Below are 22,303 nucleotides of genomic sequence, written 5' to 3'. Positions count from 1 at the left end.
TCTGCTCCGAGGAGCCTGTTCTAATACACATGGAGGGCTCTAAATCTCGGGGTGGGCCCCGGCACAGCCTCCCAAATGCCCAGGACCTCACTTTGGCCCTCCCAGAACACCACTCCCTGCTCTGTGCCCCCACTGCTAGAAGTGAACATAAAGGCTAGTGCAACGATTTATCATCAACCTAAATAAACAGGTTCCAGACTCTGGCAGGATTTCCCCACTGAATCCTCACAACTTATTTTGTAATTATATCTCAGTAATCCATTTAATAGGGGAGGACACGGAGACTCGGAGAGGTGAAGGAACTCGCCTGAGGAAACACAGCCCATTCACGGCAGAGCACAGCTTGAATTCAGGATCATGGGACCCCAAGAGCAGCCTCCCTCCCCATCCACCCCAGCTGCCTGGCTAATCCGCTCATTCAGCCCCTTCCAGGGTCCTACTGCCCCTGCCAGGGTTGGGGTGGGAGTTCTAAAGATGAATCAGGGTCCTCCCCACCCCATAAGCATGTAGGCTGGTTTCCATACTGTTTCTGCCACCCAGGAGCTCAGTGACTTTGGGCAAGTTATCTAACCTTGCCCTGAGCTACTATTCCTAGTCTGTAAATGGGCTATTAAGAAGATTTATTTTCTGCATAAATAAGAGATCATGCCAAAAAAAAAAAAAAAAAACCCGAAACCTCAGCACAAAGCCTGCTACACAGGACATCCTTAATAATTGTCAGCTGCTGGCAGTGTCTCATAAATGTTTGCTCAACACTGAAAAAGCCAGGAGTGTTACAGGATCAAAACTGTGTGACCCCAATGATGGGGTTTCAGGTACTGAGCTTTCATTTGGAGAAGGGAGCCCTATGAAGGCCCCTGAGGCCCATGTCAGGGCCCCTCACTGTCTGGTAGGTTACTGGGAAGCTGGTTAAGGAGATTATGGGGCCCTCAAGACCAGTCTCCCTCTTCTCACCCTATTAGAACAAGTGTTGTCCTCTGCTCAGGGAATTGATAACAAACTCTCATTTCTGCTAAGCGCTGGCCTGTCTCCAGAACCTGGGATGTGACCATCATCGCAGCTGCATGAGCCCTCTTATATCAGAGTCCTGAGGACAGGAGCAGGTGCTAGCTCAGAGCCCACCACTTGTCCCTCATCTTGCCTCCACTGCCTGTTTTGTCCCCATGCCCGGTCCTTGGCCACAGAGCCCCTTCATACGGACCCGGAACCCACACTTGAAGACTGAGCTAGTTTGGCTCCGCAGCATGGGTGCTGTTCTCCCCGTGTAGCAAGTGGGGAAATGAGGCTCAGAGGGGGAAGGAAGTGATGGGGGCCACCGAGGTACGGAAGGGAGGGCCTGTGGGGCTCCTTCTTCTTCCCTAAACTTTCAGCCCGGCCTGCCTGTGCCCACCGTCCAGCTGCAGCAGGGCCTTGGCGGGAGCCCCATCCCCGCCTCCGGATCAAACGCTGCCCATGCAGACTGAGCAAATGCTTCCTCCTGGGCGGTGGATCCATCCTCCTCTCTCTCCTCCACAGGCCCAGTCAGGCAGCAGGCAGCCAGGATAGGGGCGTGCAAGCGGAATACAGTCTGATGCATTTGAAATGGGGAGCAAAGATCCCAGTCCCCAGAGCTTGGGCAGGGCACACGGCGGGGAAAACGAGGTACAGCCCTGGTGCACCCCTGGACGCCCCACTATGCACCGGCCAAGTGCACGAATCCCGACGTGCAGCATGAATTCTGTAACTCGAGGTGGGCAGCTAGTCCTGGGGTACAACTCCCAGCGCACCTGCCGCCCAGGTGCCCACCTGGACTTTGGCTCCTCCCTCCACCACTCACCTGTGCCCAGCAGGTGATTCCAACCCCCCCTTCCCCTAACTTAATTCTCACCGAGCAAATAAAAGAATAAGGCATATGGACAGTCAGCGGACACCAGAGAGGGCGCTCAGGTGCACGGCCACCGTGGGCGACCCGTAACTCAGCAGCCGGTGCCGCCGCGGAGAGGCTGCGCTGCCTGCGGGCAGGACCCCGGCGCCGCGCATGCGCAGAGGGCACGCCGCCCGCGGGCGGGGCTCCCGGGGCCGGGCATGCGCAGAGGACGCACCGCCCGCAGGCCGGGCTCCCGGGGCCAGGCATGCGCAGAGGGTGCACCGCCTGCGGGCGGGGCTCACGGGCTGAGCATGCGCAGGGCCTCTCCCAGACCCGCCAACCGTGGGGGGGGCGGCCGAGCCCCGGGGGGAGCGGGGTCGCGGGAGCGGAGCCCCCGGGGGCGGTCAGCGAGCCCCCCGCGCCCGGCCGGCCTGGCGGCACACCTGGCGGCACACCGGGGGGTTCAGTGCGTGCAGCAACCACCCACTTCTCTTTCCCGCGCCTCCGCGCCTGTGCGAGCTCCGTCCCGGGGCCAGGCTGATCCTGCAGACCTGCACACCCCCCCACGCCCCGGTTCCGTCCTCTGCCTCGGGCTCCCGTTGCTCCTGCAGGAGACCAACGTCCCCCCACCCCAGGAGGCTTGCAGGCAGTGTCCTGCCCCTGTCCCCAGCCTCCCGTCACAGCCCAGCACCTGCTACAGGACATTTGCACTGGCTGCTCCATTCCCCCCAACACACACTGCTACGTGCTTCCCCAGGCTTCCCCTAGCCCTTCGTCCCTCCACTCTTTGCCCTCCTGATGCCAACCAGCTCCGAAGGCCTGGGCGCTCCGTCTAAGGGATTAATGGCTCCTCCAGGAAAGCTCTTGTCCCTTCTGTTCCCAGCTACACCCCCCAGTGCCTCAGCTGGTGCCTGGCAGGCAGCAGGTGCTCAGTCGATACTAGTGGAGGCCAGGGGGCCGCGGAGATGGACATCCGGGGGTCAGTCCCTGTGGACAGTCCTGGCGGCCGAGTTGCAGGACCTGGAGGGCTTACTCAGAGGAAAGATGAACAAGGGGCCTGATGAGTTCTGGGAGTTGAGCTCAGGGAGAGGACTCCGTGCATCAGAAACTTCTCAGAACGTGGCCATCGTTAGCTGTCCTGTGGGGACGGACACGCACACACATGAGCCCCCCCGAGTTCTCACCCTGGCCCACGAGAGAAGCGACTCAGTGCCCCCATTTCACAGCGAAGCGGCTGGAGGCTGGAGGCTCGGGGAGGCGGATGCCTCACCTCGGCCACGCAGCTAGGATGCTCTGCGGCCCCGAGCCCGGGGCAGGGGTCTGGGCTGCAGAGGAAGCAGGCCTGCTAGCTTGCTTTCATGTCCCCTGAGAGCTCCAGCTATCTCACGGAGCAGCCCTGGTGCACCCCTGGACCCCAGTGTGACCCAGGTGGGACCCAGGTGCAGGCGCTCCCGGCCCCTGAGGCTCGCCTCCTGCAGCTGCTGGGGGCTGTCCTGGCTGAGCGCCCATCGGCGTGTGAAGTGCTTCCCGAGGACTCCCCGGGGAAGCCCCCGCCAGACGCCTGCTGTGCAGTGCATCAAGGAGGAGGCCTTCCTTCCGGGCTCCTCCGCCAGGGCCTCAGGGGTCAGGCCTCGGGTCACCCTCCAGCTGGGACAGGAAGCCTCACATTAGTCTGGAGTCTGGGGTGGGCAGAGGCCGCAGGGCTGAGGACACTAGTTGTCTGTGCTGACTATGACACCAACTGGAGCAGCTCTGCTACGCTGCGACCTGCCCCAGGGACACTTGGCGCTGCCTTCTGTGCAAGCTGGGACCGGCCATTCCAAGTCCCTCCAGTGCCCCGCCTGGGCTGGCACCTGGAGGGGGAGCCCTGGGCCTGCCACAGCTCTCACCAGGGAGACAGAGGCCTCCCGCCAGCCTCCCCACCTCCACTGCAATCCCCACACCTGTGCTGTCCGGGTCAGGGTGGCCGCTGGCCCCTTGTGAGCTCTGCAAGTGCCGCTGGTCCAATTTGAGATGCAATGTATGAAACACGTAGCGGGATCTCCAAGTCCCAAGTATGAAAAAAATAATGTAAAATATCTCAATATTTTTTGTATTAAGGACATTTTGAATAATATTTTGGATATATTTAGTTAAATAAAATATATCATTAAAATAAATTGCACCAGGGTTCCTGGGTTGAGCCTCCAACTCTTGATTATGGCTCAGGTCATGATCTCGGGGTCATGAGATCAAGCCCTGCATCCGGCTCTGTGCTCAGCAGGGAGTCAGCTCCACAGCTTGAGATTCTCTGTCTCTGTCCCTCTCTCCCTCTCCCTCTCCCTCTCACTCTTGCTCTCCCTCTGCTCCTAATCTCTCTCAAAAATAAACAAATCTTTAAAAAAAAATTGCACCCATTTCTTTTTTCTTTTTATAACATGACCAACCAGAGACTTTAAGGTGACTCCTGTGGAGCTGCCTGGGTGACTCAGTCAGTGAAGCGTCTCCTACGGCTCATGATCGCGGGGTCCTAGGATCAAGCCCCTTGTAGGGCTCCCTGCTTAGCTGGAGTCTGCTTCTCCCTCCGCCTCTCCTCCTGCTTGTGCACGCGCTCTCTCTCTCTCCCCCTCTTATTGTCGAATAAATAAAGTCTTAAAAATAAAGAAAATAAAAAATAAAGTGAATTCTGTGGCTCGCATCCAATCCCCAGCGGGGAACACAGTTGACTGAGCTTTCCAAATCTAAATCAGCTCCCTACCTCTCCTGCTCAAAGTCCCTCATGCCCATGGATTGTGGTCCTGACCCAGTGTCATTTCTCATGCTCGCCCCACCTCACGCGCCCATCCCCTCGCCCCTGAGACTTTGCACAAGCCACTCCCTTTGTCCGAATGCCCTTCCAGATTCCCCCTTTGGAGTGTCCCCTCTTCCTCAACACTCCGCTGGCCACCTCCCCCAGCCAGCCCCAGGACCCCTGATGCACCCCGCAGCCCTGGGCTTGAGGAGGTTTGGTAGGAGGCACCAAGGTATGGAGGTCACAGAGGCAGCCACCCCTGGGAACAGAGCAGTGAATTTAGAACCGTTTCCAGAGCCCGAGCCTTGTGCTGAGCTCAGATCCTGCCTGTGCCTCTGTCTGGACTCCTAACCCCGGGCTGCCCAGGGCTCCCTGCCCAGCCGCGCGGGGCCCCGTGAGGGCTGCTTCCCCAGCTGCGGCACCCTGGGTCGTGGCAGTTGTTTTATTTTGCCAAGAATGTGATGTGCTTTTTAATATTAATGCAATCGCCCACACTGAGTGAGGCCCGCATCTGCCAACTGTGCCTGGCACTTCATTACTTGAATCTAAATGATCTGAACAGCCGCCCGTATTAGTTTGCTCGGGCTGCTGTAACAAGCACCACAGGCGGGGCAGCACCCAGGGTTTCCTGTCCCCTGTTGGGGGCGGATCCAGATCCAAGGTCAGTGCCCGGCAGGCCAGCTCCTTGTGAGGCCCTGAGGGAGAGCCCGGTCCAAGCCTGTCCCCTTGGCTAGTGGACAGACAGCCGTCCCCACGTCCACACAGCGGCCCCCCGGCACACCTGCACCCGCATGTCCCGTCTTCCAAGGACACCAGTCAAGGCGGACCAGCACCCCCCCTCCGCAGGAGCTCACTAATACGGTCACCTCTATAAAGGCCACGTCCCCAAATACGGTTCCGCCCCGGGCTCCTGGGGGCTGGGACTTCAGTCTATGAATCTGAGGATGGAGATACAATTTGAGCCATGACACTCCCAGGAGGAAAGCCTCAGCACCCTATGTCACAGCCGAGGAAGGCCTCAGTGGTCAAGAAGTGGGCCAGGTCCCCATGAGGCGCTGCAGGGTCACCTTCAGGGAGGGAGGCTTCGGGCTCCAGAAAAGGCAGATCCCCGGCTGTGGGTGAATCGAGTTCATTAGGGTGGTTGTCATAGTCAAATTTCAAAATCCGGGCCCTTGCAACAGCCTCCTCTTCCTCCTCCCTCTCCTCCTCCTCCTCGTCTAATTGGCTGTGGGTGCCCAGGGTGGTATCGGTTTCTTCCCCAGGTCCCGGGTGACACCTCCCACAGATGGGCGCAGGGCCAGCCCTGCCCGCGGAGCAGTCTTAGCACCTGTCTTCCCGACCGCCCCACCCCGGGGCCACGATGCTCTTTCCCTCCAGGCTCGGGTCCCCAAAGTCCCCATCAGGAACACAGGCTGAGAGGAGGACTGAGCTGGTGCCCCCGGCGCGTGTGGAGCCGGAATCTCGGCAGGAAGTGGCCCGAGGAGCTCTGTGCGGAGCCCGCGGCTGGGAAGCCGCAGTCTTGGGGCTCTGCTGACCTCGGCCCCTCTCTCCGCGGGGGCAGAGGGGCTGGCTGGCTGCCTCGGACAGAGGAGCAGGCTCAGGGCCGGGCAGAGAAGGGCAGAGCCGGGCTGGGCTGCAGGCCCCACCCCAAGTCCCCCTCCCAGCCCCCCAGTTTCAGGTCACCTCTCTCGGGAGCTCCCTGGGCCAGCGAGCATATTTTCACGCTGGTCCCAAACACTGCTCTTGGTCTTGGTGGTGGCGAGGGAAGCCTTTGTGAGTGAGGTTGCGTCTTGGCTTAGTTGGGCCGGCGGGGAGAGCTGGGCCGGGCTGGGTGGCATCCGGCAGGAGATTCTGGCCTGTGAAGCAGCTGGGAGGGTGGCCAAGTGTGGACTGCGGCCCCTCCAGGGCCCCCCCCCACTCCGCACCCCCACCACACCCCACTCAGGCTCCCTCCCTCCCAGGGGGCTGCCTGTCCTTGAGCAGGACTCCAGGCCTCAGTGCCCTTGCACCTGCAGTTCCTTCTGCGGGGACGCTTTCTGCGCCCACTGATGCAGCGGCCCTTCCGTACCCAGGCTCGCCCACTCCCTGAGCCCTGGTCCTCATCACACAAACTGCAGCGTGCTCTGGCCACACCCTCGCCCGCAAGCCACAACCCTGCCCCGTCTCACAGAGGAGGAAGCTGAGTCACGGAGATCGGAGAGCCCACGGGAGCTCAGTCAAGGCCCCAGTGCTGTTCTCTCTGAGTTCTCCACCTCCTGCCGGGAGGGTGGGAGGGTCCGTGGGGCCCACGGGAGGGAGTGCTGGTCAGTGGCAGGTCCCACGCTGCCACATGAGGCTCTGAGCCAGGTGGTGGCGGCCGAGGTGGGGCCGAGGCAGCCAGCTCAGCCGCAGACCTCATGCCTCGTGACCTGGGGGCTCTGGGGCTCCGATCTGGGGCCGCTGTCCTTCCCTCTTGGCTTTTCAGAGTGCAGCGCTGCGGGCCTCCCCAGGTGTGGCCCTAGACCCCATCCTGCCCCCAGGAGCCCGGAGTGAGGCCCCGCACTGGCCACCCCTCCACCCCTGTGGCTCCGGAGGGTGGGACGCTGCAGAGCCCCGGTGCACAATGCTTGAACCTTGAATCAGCCGCAGGGAGTCTGAGAAGCTTCTGGAAGGAGCCTGTGTCTCAGCGGGGGGATGAAGAGTGTAGGTCTCATCCTGGTCTCTGTTACCGTCTTCCTTCAGTGAAGGCGTTCCTTTTCTGTTTTGTTTGGTTGTTTTGTTCTCTTGTTTCTTTTTTTTTTTTAATTTTTATTTATTTATTTATTTATTTATTTATTTATTTATTTATTTATTTATTTATTTATTTATTTATTTATGATAGTCACAGAGAGAGAGAGAGAGGCAGAGACACAGGCAGAGGGAGAAGCAGGCTCCATGCACCGGAAGCCCGATGTGGGATTCGATCCCAGGTCTCCAGGATCGCGCCCTGGGCCAAAGGCAGGCGCCAAACCGCTGCGCCACCCAGGGATCCCCTGTTCTCTTGTTTCTTTGTAGGGTTTTGTTTTTGTTTTTTTAATTTAAACTCAATTAATTTACATAGAGTGTATTATTCGTTTCAGAGGTAGTTTAGTGATTCATCGGTCTTCAACTACACCCGGTGCTCATCCCATCGCATGCCCTGCTCCATGCCCGTCGCCCAGGGACCCCGTCCCCCACCCCCCTCCCCTCCAGCCCCCCTCAGTGTGTTCCCCAGAGTTCAGAGTCTCTCATGGTTTGTCTCCCTCTCTGATTTTGTCTTCTGTCGACGGCCGTACCACCCTGAACGCGCCCCATCTCGTCGGATCTCGGACGGTGAGCAGGGTCGGGCCTGGTTAGCACTTGGATGGGAGTGAAGGTCATTCCGTGAACAACCTCGTACACCCTCCCCTCGGGTCCTGTGGCCCAGGTGGGAGCCAATGTCTCAGGGTGGTAAGTGTCAGACCAGGATTCCAGGTGGTCAAAGGGGCCTGAGGCCGGGCACCCCCTGCAGAGGAGCAGCCTGGTGCCCCAAAAGGAGGGGCCCTGGAGACCCCCCCGAGGGCTGCCTCCAGGCCCAGGGGTCCACAGGGTGCTAGCAGCAGGCAAACCGAGCATCAGCCTGCCAGCAGCTGGCACCCTGTGGGTTTGGGGTGAGGTGGCCTCAGCTTGTGGGGGCCCCCACTGGGGCCCAGGAAGGAGGGCTCCGGTTCCTCTGGAGCTGCCCAAACCCCCGGCCCCAGGGCTGAGTCTCAGGAGACATGAACTCCAGAAGCAGGCCCCCAGAAACGGGGCTGAGGACAGAAAGGCAAAGCCAAGTAAGTGCCGTGCCAGCTCTGAGGTGTGCCTGGGGACTCGGGTGTGGAAGACCTGAGAGGCTGTGCGTGTGAGCGAAGGCCAGGACAGGCGTGCGCACCCTGTGTGGGACGGGAGGCTGCAGGTGCTCCCAGAGGCGCACGGCATCGGCGCTGGAGCTGTGGGCACGTGTAGGTGCGTGTGCGTGGTGGCTGAGGATGGCGCGTGGGTGTGCACATGCTTGTGCATGCACGTGTGTGTTTACCCGCGGGTCTGAGGGCAGAGTGTGCGCATGTGAACAGGGATCCCTATCACGTGCCCTGGGGGACCCCCGACGAGGCACCGGGCTCTCTCCACGGCATCAGAGAATTGAACGCTCCCCACCATCCATGTGAGTGCCACATACCGTGACGGTGGGGAAACCAAGGCACGGAGAGGGAAGCAGGTTGTCCAACTCACGGCCAGCAGAGTGTGGAAGGGACGTGAACAAACGTCTGCACCTGATGTCAGCCCGCGCCCTTTGACCCCCACCCAGAAGTGGGGAGCGAAGGCCCACTGAGGCCAGGTGCTAGCCGGCCCTCACCCCGGTCTCCTGCCAGGCTTCTCGGACGGACGCTCATTGCCTAACGTAGCAGGTGTGGAAACCAAAACACTGGGCAGCGATGTGACCTGTCTACATCGCAGTCGGGGCCGTCTGCACCCCTAGTGGGGCTGCCTCGGGGCTGTGCGGGCCCTGCGCTCCCATCACTGAACACCTGTGCTCACCTACGGGGCTGGCAGCTTGAAGCCCTGCCCAGCTTCTCGAACCTGCGCCCCTCCGGACACCGAGGAGGGTCCCACGGCCCCACATCCACGGTGGCCACGGCGGTGGCCTCAGCAGACTCTGACAGTCCCTGCTCTCGGAGACAGCCATTGGAGAGGGCGGAGAGGGCGGCGGGCAGGCTCCCCAGGCGTGGGGCACTGGCAGGGCCAAACCAACCCAGCAGGTTGGGCGGGAACTGGGTGGGCCTCGTTCCATCCTGCCCCACCCCTGCAGGAGGTGGTAACCCTATTCCTGGCCCTGAGGACAGCCTGGGGCGACGAACAGAGGGGTCAGGGATCTGCTGTCACCACCGCAGAGAGACCAGGCGCCGGCACCACGGCTCCCAACCTTCCTTCCGTATCAGTCGGTGATCAGAACGTGGTCCCCAGACGGCAGGGCCCTGAGGCAGGGATGAAAAGGGCTTAGCACAGAGTAAATGCTCAATAAACGCCAGCTGTTAGATCGGGCTCGGGTGACACTGTGAGAGTGACAGGTCACACTGGTGTGAGGTCCCCAGCAGGAGTGGGGGCAGCAAGCAAGGCCCTCTGGGGGCCTGACAGCGTGCTGGGGGGTGCCCCCTCCATTGCCCAGCCGCCGCTGAATTCACACGTGGGCCCTCCCACCCCCATCCGTCGCCTTGAGCGGCACTAGCTCCATTCTAGGCCCTGGCAGCTCCTGAGCTTCGGAGCTCGGACACTGGGTTCACCGGCCTAGACAGCAGCGCTGGCTCTGGCCACTGGCTGGGCTGCTCTGGGTCACGGCTTCCTCACATGAGCAAAGGGAGGAATGGTCGCCCGGTCCAACAAAATGGTTTCTTGGAGGATGGAACAGGGGTTGTAGTTGTGTGGCCCTGGCCTAAAGTACCCCCATCCTGACTGCACCCCTGGCCTCCCTGCCCTGTCTGCAGGCTCAGGCCTCCCCCTCTGAGCCCTCTGCCTCCCTGCACCCCACCCTGCCTGCACCCCTGGCCTCCCTGCCCTGTCTGCAGGCTCAGGCCTCCCCCTCTGAGCCCTCTGCCTCCCTGCACCCCACCCTGCCTGCACTCCCGACCTCCCTGCTGTTGGGCCTCCAGATCTCCCCCTCCCCTCCGGTCCACAGCCTGGGAAGCAGCCCCTACCCCTCTGCCAACCTGCCTGTCACTCCCAGAGCCCACCTCCCCAGGGGCTGCCTGAGGTAGGACAGGGAACAGTAGAATGGCAGGGGGCTATGCAGGGCCAGGACCTGGTCCCATCGTGCTCCAGGAAGGTGACACTCCAGCTCTGCCAAGGGCGCTGTGAAGTGGGCTGGACCAATGCCAGAGCCGAGGTCTGGGGCCAGGGACCCTGCACACGCCTGCTCTGGGCTGGGGCACAGCAGAGGGACCCCTGCCAGCTTGAGGTGGGGGCGGGGTGCTGGAGGCCAGTGGGTCAAGCGCTCAGACACGGAGCCCTATCGTGTCCCGGGTCCCCACCGCAGGGCCTTTGCTGACTGTGGCCTTCTCGGGCTGGCCGTGCCCTCACCCACTCTATGCCCTGGCCTCCACCCACCCTCCCTCGCCCATCAGCCACGCTTGTCACCTCCAGCACTCATTCCTTCCCCGTGTCTGCTGCATCTGGTCCTCCCAAGGTGGGTGTCCTCCGGGGCAGGGAGTGCTCGCCAAAGCAGTTCTCTGTCACCTGGCGGGAACCGGCTGGGGCCGCCTCCAGGCCATGCGCCGTGACTCCCTGCCCCCATGAGGCTGGCCCGAAATGCTCCCGTGCTATGGCCTGACGCTGGCCAGTGCTCACTTTGGCCGCCTGACCCCTGCGCTCTTGGCCCCCCAGCCCCCCAGCCTCCACTGGAATGGAACCCGGCTCAAAGCCTTCTCCAGTAAGCCTCTACTCCTGGGGCAGAAATATGTCCTGGTCCTTCCTGGGGACTGTCTTGTACAACGGGGACTTGACTGAACCAACTAGGTCGTAGGAGGAGGTCCCTTCAGGGCCAGGACTGCAGCTGACGGAGCCTTGAGTCCGAAGCGTCTAGAACACAGAGCACGTGATTCGTGAATGAAAAGAGAGAGAAAGATGAATGGGGCTAAACTGCAGAGAAGAGACTCATGAGCCCTGAGCTCACCGCAGGCTTAGAGCTGCCCCACCCGTCTAAGAGCTCCAGCCCCCTGCTGAGTCCTGATCCCACCCACAGACTGACCCCTGATCACGCTGAGCTCGGAGTTCTAGTGACACACTGAGCTTTGATCCCCGTCCCAGAACGAACCCTCACCTTGTTCACAGACTGAGGCTTGACCCTTGACACAAACTGCGTCTTGATCTCTATCACACACTGAACCTTGACCCTGGTCACACAGAGTCCTGATCCTATTTACATACTGAGCCCTAGTCCTGGTCACACACTGTAACCTGATCCTGGCCACACACGGATGTTGACTCTGACCACACTCTGAGCCCTCTTATTGGTCACACTCTGAGTCCTGATCCTAGTCACACACTGACTGAGCCCTGATCCTAGTCACATACTGAGCCCTGACCCTAATCATATGCTGAGCCCTGATCCCCATCACACACAGAGCCCCAATCCTGATTACACACTGATGTTGTCTGCACTGTCCCCCACTCTGCTGTCCTGGCCTCCACCCACCCTCTCTCTCCCATCAGCTCCCTTCCCATCAGCCATGCTGGTTAGCCTCAAGCACTCATTCTAACCCTAATCACACTCTGAGACTTGATTCTGGTCATACTCTGAGCCCTGATCCTACTCACACACTGAGCCCTGAGCCCTGTTCACATTTAGAGGTATAACCTCGGTCAGGCACTGAATCCTGACCCTTGTCACATATTAAGCCTCAACCCTACCGTCAATTTCTCACTGGCTCTAGTTTTACTGACCGAACGCTGACCGTTTGCTCCGTGACTGAGCCTGGCCCCGTGCACTAGTCGTGTCATGACCCCCTTATATCTGTCTGCCCCACCCCTTCCTTACCAAGCAGCCTGAAGAAAGAGGTCTCAGCCGAGTTCCACCCTGGCCCCCAGCTCTGAACCCAGATCGGAGGTGGGCCTGGGAGTGGTTCCCCAGGACGACAGGTTAGGGAGAGGCTGAGCCATGCATCTCTCCCTGGCACCTGCTGCCTCCCTCCACCCTTCCCAGCTGGCCCGGCTGCCCCTCCTGCTCCCTCCTCACCTCCAGCGTGCTGTTAGGGGGATGACCCTGGGAACATGGCCCAAACACTCAGAGCTCCTTGGAGCTGGAGGAGTCAGTGAACACCATGGAAAACAGGCCTCCTGGCACCACTGCCTTGCAAAATGGGGTCAGGCCTCTGTGCAGCCTGCCGCTCTTGGCTCTGGACTCTGGTTACCCCCAGCAACCTTGCCTGGACTTTCCCACCTCAAGGTCAGACAATACCTACCCTGCCACAGGCAGCCGCCCAACACCTTGATTCAAATGACATTCCATTAGCACTTCATTGCTTTTGGCTTCAGGATTATTCCCTCCCACTTTTTTTTTTTTTTTTTTAAAGAAACCACAGTTTGTGCAGCACCTATTACGAGCCCAGCCCAGTGCGAGTACTGAGGGGGCCACAGCAAGGCTGCCTGCGTGACCGGAGGTGGACTCCCCACCCATGCTTTCTGGGGTTTCTCATCAGCGCCTGGGCACTGGGGTCCGAGCACCCCATTTCAAAGCTGAGAAAACTGAGGCTGAAGGAGGTTTAGACACACCTTCATGGCGAGTAATGACTCCGCTGCCCTGTCCCATCCCGCAGTCAGCCTGTGGCTTGGGTGTTGATGTAGAATCGAGCCACTGCCCGGCTCACCGTCACCTATGGGGGCCCCCTGCACTGTCACCGAAGCACCCTGGGGGCTCCCTGCCCTGCTTCCCCCCTGCAAAGTTTGCTGTGCTCCTCCGCGGCCCAGACCCCCCTAACCCCACTCGGGGGGCCTTCCTGCGGCTCGGCTGTGGGTGGCAGCTCCCCTCCCCGCCCCTCCTTGGCTTTTTCTTGCTGGTGTTTGGAGCCATCACCGTTGGTTGCTAGGTCTCCCCACCAGAATGGAAGCCCCCGGAGAGTGAGGACTCGGTGTGTGTGCACCACACACACCCGGTGAGACCTGTGCACCTCACGGACAGCCTGTACTATTTGCTGGAAGAACGACCATGTGGATGCACGCGCAGGTGTGTGCGCCCACAGGAGGGCAGCGGGGCCAGGGTGTGCGCATTGGGCTCATTTCTAAAGGGTGGCTCTAGGGATCCCTGGGTGGCGCAGCGGTTTGGCGTCTGCCTTTGGCCCAGTGCACGATCCTGGAGACCCGGGATCGAGTCCCACGTCGGGCTCCCAGTGCATGGAGCCTGCTTCTCCCTCTGCCTGTGTCTCTGCCTCTCTCTCTCTCTCTCTGTGTGACTATCATAAATAAATAAAAATTAAAAAAAAAAAAGGGGTGGCTCTAACTGGTGTGGCCTGGGGGGGGGGGCTGCTTCCTGAAAAGCATCTGAACCCTGCACCCCGGCAAAGGGGCATCTGTCAACAGGGCCGGCATCTGCCCCCTGCCCCCATATCCCCTCGTTCCCTGATCCTGCATTGTGCCAGGCTCAGCCCTGGCAACCCTGGGCCCCGGGGACCAACGAAGCAGGACAGAGACCATCCTGCATGGCCGAGAGGGGTGCAGGATTGGTGGCCGGGGGGAGGGCGAGGGCCCAGCAGGCAGGGCCGGGGAGAGCTGCAGCGGGGGGCCTCCTCGGGGCATGTTCAGGGTGGGGGCAGAGGGGCATGGCCCGGACCCCCATGGGAGACAGTCTGGCTTCGGGGTGGACATCCTTGGGGCTGTCCCTTCCCTCCTTCAGGTTTCTCCAAGTCCCCTCACCTGCGATCTTGCCTGATGCCCCCCTCAGGCTTCCCCCCACTTCTTGGTCTGCACAGAACCTGTCACCACCTCGACTCACCACCTGACTTGCCCTGCATGGTCTCTTCTCCCTAGGACGCGGCTTGCAGGAGGAGGGACTGTGTTGGTCTGTTTTCTCGGTGCTGCTGGCACAGCATCTGTGTCGGCGGCCGGCACAGAGTAGGTGCTCAGTCAATGGTTATTGAGTAAACAACTGTGTGGAAACACAGGGCAGCCCTTGGCACCCAGGCAGTTTTCGGGAAGGGTTGGCATGGGGGCAACTGCACCCTCGTGTGAACTCACACCCTCCCCTTGCCTCCTGGGTCCCCATCTGCAAAACGGGAACAAAACTCATCTGACCCCATTAGGGTTCCTGTGAGGTTCAGTGAGACATGGACAGAAAAATACTTTGTGAAGTGTACACTGCTCTGTAAATGGTGATTCAAGGCACAATCAAAGCCCGGCTTTATTTTTGGTGTGCGCTGGGGGAGAGGCAGGAATTACCATGCTCTTGTGTGGTCTGGAAGGCTTCCTGGAGGAGGTGCCCCAAGGAGGAGAAACGACACTGCTGGAAAGAGGAACAGTGTGAGCAAAGGCAGGAGGTCAGAGGGTTGGCCCAGGGGGCGCTGCCGTCCAAGCAGGAGTGCCAGGGAGAGTCCTGAGTCGAGGCCGGGCTGAGGGCTGCCACTGAGCTGGAGCAGCCCAGGGGCCCACTGTGCACTATTGTCAGCAGGTGGGGCCTATGCCTTGGGCCGTGGGTGGGGTGGCCCCATGCATCACCTGCTTTCACCCTTCACTCCGAGAAGTTCTGCTAGACGCCCCACCCTGCCACCTGCCAGGGCAGCTGGCTCCCTGCCTCGTCTCCAGGTCATCTGGTTCCCGGCTGGGCTGAAGGGAGCCTGGCTCTGCCCCCCTCCCTCCCTCACTGCGCTGGCAGGTGCACTCACAGTGCAGAGCAGATGCCGCAGCGCCTCCCCACTCTGATGGGCCAGGAGCTCCTCGCAAGCCCTCAACCTTGGGCAGAGGGCACAAGAACGCAGAGCCAGGCAGCCTGGGTTCAAGTCCCAGCTTGGTTACTTACCTGCCGTATGACAGCAGGCCTGCCACCTGACATCTCTGCGCTTCAGCTTCCTCTTCCAGCAGAAGTGCACCCAAGTGCCGTGGGCAGGGCTTGGTCGGTGCTCCGTCCCTTACAGTGCCATCCCTCATGCCCCGGGCTCTTGAGTCAAGCCAGACCTGAACTTGTGCACCCATTTTGCAGATGAGGAAACCAAGGCACAGAGCAGCAAAGAGACTCATTGGCAGCTGGGCTCAGCTGCATAATTTTTAAGCCCAGCGTCAGATGAAGAAACGGGGATCCTGGTCCATCAATAAGCTCTTAGTGATTACAAAACAGCATTTGGCAGAGCATTAAACCAAATGTGGGGCCCTTCTGAGTGAGGCGCCCCATGTGCAGCCGGCAAGGAAGGGATGAAGCTGGGGCTTGAGCCCAAGGAGGCTGGCCCCCAGCTGTCCCCACTCCAGGACTCCTGGGTCCCCTCTAAAGGAGGCCGGTGGGCCCAGGAGCCACTTCCTCCAGGAACTGCAGGTAGCATATAAGACAAACACAGAGAAGGCACAGCACAGAGACTTACCATGTGCCCTCTCCTCAGACCCTGGACGGTGGGGTGGCAGGGGGGAACCTGCTGTCCCCTGCAGCCCATCCCAACCTGAGGCCTTCCCCCGCCTGACCCTCCTCATCTGGTCCCGGACAAGCTGGCCAGGCATTCCCTGGCACCTGCTGCTCCCAGGCTGGAAGGCCCTCCCCCATTCTGCGTGGAAACCCTGCAGGTCTGCCCCGGCTGGGAAGGTCAGTGCTGTGCTGAGGGCCACAGCTGGTCTCCCCAGGGTCACAGCCACTCACTGAGCACGGCCTGGCCTGGGTGCCCGCAAGGCCTCTATGCAACCCTTCCTCATGCTCCTCACCACCCTGTCTCCCAGGCACAGATGTCCTGTCCACCGCACAGATAAGGACACGAAGGCTGGGAGGGGGTGGGGTCACCCAGGACACTGGGGATGTAGGATGGCCTAGAAGAAGCCTGAACCTCTTCTTTTTTTTTTTTTTAACGATTTATTTATTTATTTTATGATAGACAGAGAGAGAGAGAGAGAGAGAGAGAGAGAGAAGCAGAGACACAGGAGGAGGGAGAAGCAGGCTCCATGCCGGGAGCCCGATGTGGGACTCGATCCTGGGACTCCAAAGGCAGGCGCTAAACTGCTGAGCCACCCAGGGATCCCCGCCTGAACCTCTTCTGAAGACACACAGTGGCCCCAGTGTCCACATGACCCAGGTAGTTGTATCACCCTAGGTGGACATACGACCCTAGGGCGCCCTATGACCAGGCAGCCATATGACACCAGGTGATTGTATCACTCCAAGAAGCCCTATGACCATAAGAAGCCATAATGACCCCAAGAAGCCATATGACCCTGGTAAGCTGTATGACCTTGGGCAGCCATATAACTCCAGGTAACCAGAAGACCTCGAGAAACCATACCTTAGAAAGCTGTATGACCCTGCATAGGCATATGACGCCAGGAAGCTGCACGACCTCGGGAAGCTGCATGACCTGGAACCTCTGTAGGAGCTCAGGTGGCTGCACGACCTGGACAGCTGTATGACCCTGCATGACAGTACGTCCCCAGGTATCTTTACGATTCTGGGGTGCTGTATGACCCCAGACATCTCTATGGCTCTGGGTAGCCACAGACCCCCGAGAAGCTGTGGGACCCCAGGCACTTCTACGCCCCACGCAGCCTGCTGCTCTCTTGCCAATTCCAGTGCCTGGAGGTCCTGTCATAGACTTGTCCCCCTGGAACTGAGGCTATTCTGAAGGCCACTCACTGCTCAGGACACCTGGGCAGGCTTGGTCCTTTCAGGCCTCACGTCCCATCATGGGCACCTGGGGTGCTCGGCCTTGCTCTAAGGTCTGGGACCTATAGGACCCTGTGTCTCAGGAAGTCTGCACTCCACTCTGGGGGGCCCATCTTCTCCATTTTGCCTGGGGACTCACAGAGATGAGGTATTTCCCCCAAGGCCACACTGCGGGAAGTGGCAGGGCTGGAAATCTGCCCCTGGGCTCTCTGCTCTCTCCATCACACCTAAACTCCCAAGAAAGTGGGGAGCAGGGAAGGAGGGCACCGTCAGGTAGACCGGGAGAACGAGTGGAATCAGGCCCGGCTCAGAATACCTGCTGATAACTGAGCATGCTAATTGAAATACTGGGTTTTGCAAGAGTTTGTTTTAGAAAGTGTTATTGCTCAGGGGTGCCTGGGCGGCACAGTCGGTGAAGCATCCAACTCTTGGTTTCCAGGTCGTGATCTCAGGGTCATAAGATCGAGCCCCACGCTGAGCCCCTTGGGCTCTGCACCCAGGGCAGAGTCTGCTTCAGACTCTCCTGTCCCTCTGCCCCCCCACCCCAAGCCATGCTCTCTTTCTCTCTATGAAATAAATTTTTTTTGTAAAAAAAAAAAAGATTTTATTTATTTATTTCAGAGAGAGAGAACAAGCATGAGCAGGGGGAGGGGTAGAGGGAGAAGCAGGCTCCCTGTAGGGCAGGGAGCCCAACGTGGGGCTCCATCCCGGGACCCTGAAATCCTGACCTGAGCTGAAGGCAGACGCTTCACTGACTGAGCCACCCAGGTGCCTGTCACATAAATAAATCTTAAAAAAAAAAAAAAAGTGTTATTGCTTAAAAAGGAAGGAGAGCTTTGCAAAGGATGGGAGGAAGCATCCCCTGAGGACCGCAGTCTTGGCTTCTACACTCGCTTCTGTCCGCAGGCTGCACTGGCCTCACCCCTGGGGTACACACTGCAGCCTCAGCGGAGGGCTCAGGTCAGATCTCTGAAGGGACTGGCGAGGCCTAGGAGGGGCCTGGTGCACAGTAGGCCCTCGGTGACGAGCCGGGATGCTGTTGGTAACCACAGTGAAGCTGAGTGGTCCCAGGTAGCTGAGTTCCACACATGCCACCTCCTGCCCTGTCCAGCCCTGGGAACTTGAAGGTCACTGCTTATTGGCCACTTAGATGGCGCTCACGGCCTCTACAGATGCAAACTCATCCATTTCCAGTAACAGCCCAGTGAGGCAGGTGCTCTCCCTCTGCCCTTCAGGGGGCTAAGGACACCCAGGTCCAGTGAGCCGAGGTGACCCATCCAAGGTCACCAGGCTGGTGAGTGCCGGGGCCAGGATGTCAGCCCAGGCTGGCAGGGGCATGTCTGTGCTCACAACTGCCACCCTCTCCAGGTAAGGTCCATTCCACTTCATAGGCTGAGGCTTATTTACAGCGAGGTCAAAGTTCAAACCCAGGCCCTGTGACCCCCGGCCCCAAACCTTTCTGCTGATTCCCTTCCATTTCCCCAACCCTGACCTGCCCCAAATCCTGCCCTTCCAGGCTAGCACTCGTGTCCTCTCTGCCTCCTGGTGCCAGGGTCCGGGGTGCCAAAGGTTACAGGGCCCTCGTGCCTTCTGCAGGTGTCCTCAACCTGGTGGGGTCACACGATGACCACGAAAGCTCTGGAGCCATAGAGGCGTGGGACTGCGGGGAACCCCTAGAGTGCTGGGTCCGGCGTCCAGCAAGTGCCTGGCCAAGGTGGCTTCACATGGTTTCAGGATTCTGTGGACGCTGCAGTGGTTCTCCAGGGGCCCTCGTTAAGAGGTGCCTTTTCTCTCTTTCTGTCCCCGCTACCTGCAAACGTGTCTGCAGCCCCACTGTGGGCCACCCTGGGGCACAGCAATGGACCTGACCTGGTGCCAGCCCTGTGGGCAGGGCTTGCAGACTACCAGAGGGACGGACAGACGTGCCCAATTACAGTCAGGAATGATCTATGAAGGGGCAGAGTGCCTCAGAGCTCCTGGGAGGGAGCCACTCACTCCTGTAAGGCGGGCTTCCTGGAGGGGGAAAATCCTGGCAAGTCTCTGAAAATGGTCAAGGTTACAATTTTATCAGTTCTTAGGCCCCAGGGGTCCACGGATGAGAAGGACACAACTCTGCTCCAAGGGACCCCAGGTGAGGTAGGGACAAGACAAGGTCGCAGAAGGGATGGAGATGTCATGCCCTGGCTTCTGGCTTCCCTCGAGTGTCCCAGGGGTCACTGTGCTGACAAATGAGGATACAGGATGGGCTCCATAATTTGTTAGAAATTAAGAATTTTTAAAGGGACACCCCGGTGGCTTAGTGGTTGAGCGTCTGCGCCTTTGGCTCAGGGCATGATCCCGGGGTCCTGGGATGGAATCCCACATCCGGCTCCCCACAGGGAGCCTGCTTCTCCCTCTGCCTGTGTCTCTGTCTCTCTGTGTCTCTCATGAATATAAATAAATACAATCTTTAAAATATGAAAATTAAAAAAAAGATTTATGTATTTTTTCAGAGAGAGAAAGGGAGAGAGAGACGGTGTACTTGAGCGGGGGGTGGGGGTGGATGGGCAGAGGGAGAAGGGAAGCAGACTCTCCACTGAGCAGGAGCCCACACATGGGGGGGTCCATCCCCCAGATCATGACCTGAGCTGAAACCAAGAGTCAGATGCTCAACGGACTGAGCCACCCAGGTGCCCCAGAAATTATTAAGAATTTAAAGACAGGACAGCCTGGGTGGCTCAGCAGTTCAGTGCCACCTTCAGCCTGGGGCGTGACCCTGGAGACCCAGGATCCAGTCCCACATCGGGCTCCCTGCATGGAGCCTGCTTCTCCCTCCGCCTGTGTCTCTGCCTCTCTCTCTCTCTCTCTCGCTCTCTGTCTCTCATAAATAAATAAAATCTTAAAAAAAAAAAGAATTTAAAGACAGTCACAGCAGAGCTTTCAACCAGTCACAGAGTGCTTCTGAGGTTGCACACCTGTGACAGGTATGGGCCCAGGCACGCCCTGCTCTGGAGCCAGGCCAGAGTCCAGGTCTTTCTGAGTCTGGGGCAAGGGGGCTTCCTACAGGTCAAGCTCTGTCCTCAAAGGATTGGGTGGGGGGGGGGGTCTGTGGTTAAGGAGGGAGTGAGGAGAAACTGTAGGGCTTTGCAGCCTGCCCCTCCTCCCCAACCCCCGGCGGTTGGAGGGAAGTGGGCACCAGCTACAGACATATTTTACCCTCAGGCTGCTGTGGCAAGACTACGCAGACCAGGCAGCTCAAACATTCGACACTTAGTTCTCACACTTCTGGATGCTGGGAAATCCTAGATCAGGGTGCCCGCGTGCTTGGGTCCTGGGGACGGCCTCCTCATCCAGCCTTCCTTGGTGCAGGCAAATAAAAGGATAGGAAAGGAGCTTTCTCTTGTTTCTTCTTCTTTTATAGAATTATTTATTTATTCACGAGATAGAGACACAGGCAGAGGGAGAAGCAGGCTCCACGCAGGGAACCCGAAGCTGGACTCGATCCCGGGACCCCAGGATGACGCCCTGAGCCGAAGGCAGACGCTCAACCGCTGAGCCACCCAGATGTCCCTCTCTTGTCTCTTCTTATAAGGGTCCTAATCCATCAGTAGGATTCCAGACTCATAAACTAATAACTCCCCAAAGGTCCCCACCTCCAAATGTCAGCTCCTGACATTTGGGTGAGAGCTTCTCCATGAGTTTTAGTGGAACACAAACATGCCTTCTACAACCGACACCCTTCTTGGTAGTGGCAGCGGGACAAGGGCCCCAGCTGGCGAGGCCAGGAGGGATCTCTGGCAGAGTGGCCCTGCCCCACCCACCCTCATGCACATGTGCACGCGTGCGTGCACACAGGCATACATACCTGCGCACGCACATGTGTGGTGACCTTGCTCTCTGCCCATTCTCTGTGTCGACCTCCAGATTGTAGAAGTAAATTAATCTGATGTTTAAATTTTATTCACATGAAAGCTTGTGCAGACACCTGTGTACACGCATTTGTTTGCTTTTTCAGAAACACTGACCTCGGGATCCCTGGGTGGCGCAGTGGTTTGGCGCCTGCCTTTGGCCCAGGGCGCGATCCTGGAGACCCGGGATCGAATCCCACATCGGGCTCCCGGTGCATGGAGCCTGCTTCTCCCTCTGCCTGTGTCTCTGCCTCTCTCTCTCTCTCTCTCTGTGTGTGTGTAACTATCATAAATAAAGATAAAAAAAAAAAAAAGAAACACTGACCTCCGAGGAGCAGATCCTGTGCTGGGCTCCCCTGCAGCAGCCGCCAGCAAGCATTCCTTTATCATCTGTGCTTCCCGTTCTGCTGTAAGGATCCCTGAGATGGGAGGGTGGATGCTCTAGTCCCAGCATCTGGCAGGGCACATGGCACACAGTAGGCACTCGGTAGTCGGTTGCTGAATGAAAGAAAATAAAGTAGATTTGGTAAGTAGCAGCATTTGATGTGTAGGGAATAACTAAAGTTCTTAAGTCCTTACTCTGTACTCCTTACTGTACCAAGTTTTTAAAAAACGAGTCATTTAATCTCCATGACAACTTGGTGACCTAGGTGTTATTAGAAGGCTCATTTACAAATGAAGGCTCTCACAGATTAATAAAAGATGCCCAACGTCACAGCATCTCTGGGATCGCCTCTGCCTCCATCCTCAGGCCATAGGAGCCAAAAACGCAACAGAGGAGGTAGATAGTTATGAGGCACACACCACGTCTCGGGGGCCACGCTGGACTCTTTATGCACAGCCACTGATGTTCTTATTAACCCCTCGCTGAAGTATGACATGCACACCCATGTAACCAACCCCCACATGAAGAAATGGCATCTTAAGCACCCCAGACGCTCTTGGCTTCCCCTTCCTGGCTCTGGCACATCTCCCTTTAATGTTAACCAGTATCCTGACTTCTATATGAACATCTACCACTTTACATACATGGAACCCTACATGCTTTGGGGTCTGGCTTTTCTTTCTTCAAAATCATAGGTGAGAGTCACCCGTGCTGTATGTGGGTGTAGATTAGCCACAGCCATGCGGTCGTTCACTGCACCAACAGGAGAACGCAATCCAGATATCTGTTCTATGGTCGATGGCCATTTGGGTCCCAGCCCACGTTGGGTTATTACCAACAGTGCTGCTCCGAACAGAAGGAGGATCACACAGGCACCCATCTCGGAAGGGGCACTGCGAGGACCCGGGGTTTGCACGCCCCCGGGAGCGCTTGTGCACAGACTTCAGCAGAGGCATCATCCTGCACCCCCACCAGCGGTGTGAGAGAGTTCCAGTTGCTCCACTTCCTCACCAACACTTGATATCGTCGGATTTTCCCATCCTGAGTGTTCTGGAAGGTGTGCGGC

This window comes from Nyctereutes procyonoides, unplaced genomic scaffold (assembly GCF_905146905.1).
Source record: "Nyctereutes procyonoides isolate TBG_1078 unplaced genomic scaffold, NYPRO_anot_genome, whole genome shotgun sequence".
NCBI classification, from domain to species: Eukaryota; Metazoa; Chordata; class Mammalia; order Carnivora; family Canidae; genus Nyctereutes; species Nyctereutes procyonoides.
Note: the sequence above shows the minus strand (reverse complement) of the source record.